This window comes from Myotis davidii, unplaced genomic scaffold (assembly GCF_000327345.1).
Source record: "Myotis davidii unplaced genomic scaffold, ASM32734v1 scaffold333, whole genome shotgun sequence".
NCBI lineage: Eukaryota > Metazoa > Chordata > Mammalia > Chiroptera > Vespertilionidae > Myotis > Myotis davidii.
Window position 1 is genome coordinate 144,241 of NW_006285266.1, and position 330 is coordinate 144,570.

General features: G+C 40.0%; 1 pseudogene; it reads right to left on the reverse strand.

Annotated features, from left to right (window-relative positions):
- The window catches only part of LOC102771202, a 2,450-nt pseudogene that overhangs the window by 705 nt on the left and 1,415 nt on the right, over window positions 1–330 (reverse strand).

A 330-nucleotide genomic window follows, 5' to 3' on the forward strand; every position in this document is an offset into this window, starting at 1 on the left:
CCTTCAAGTTCTCCTGGAAAACTTAATGAATAACTACAAATATTGGTGAAACAATCTGAAAAGAAAGTTTTAGCGTGTGGCCTCGGCTGCCGTCGTAGCTTATTTTCTGTGTTGAATAAGGTGATGCTTCAGGTTCGATGCAATAGTCTTTTCTCAATGTTTTCATTCAAGTGACAATGTGTTTTGGTTCTAGGTCCAATTTTATTGTTACTTTTGTCAACAAGAACACACATCCCTGCCCGAAACGGAACCACTTGCAACTCAAAGTTGTCAGCAGTTATTTCAGAAATGTTAACTCGGGTCTGTGGTGTCCTAGATGTCCGTGATCTG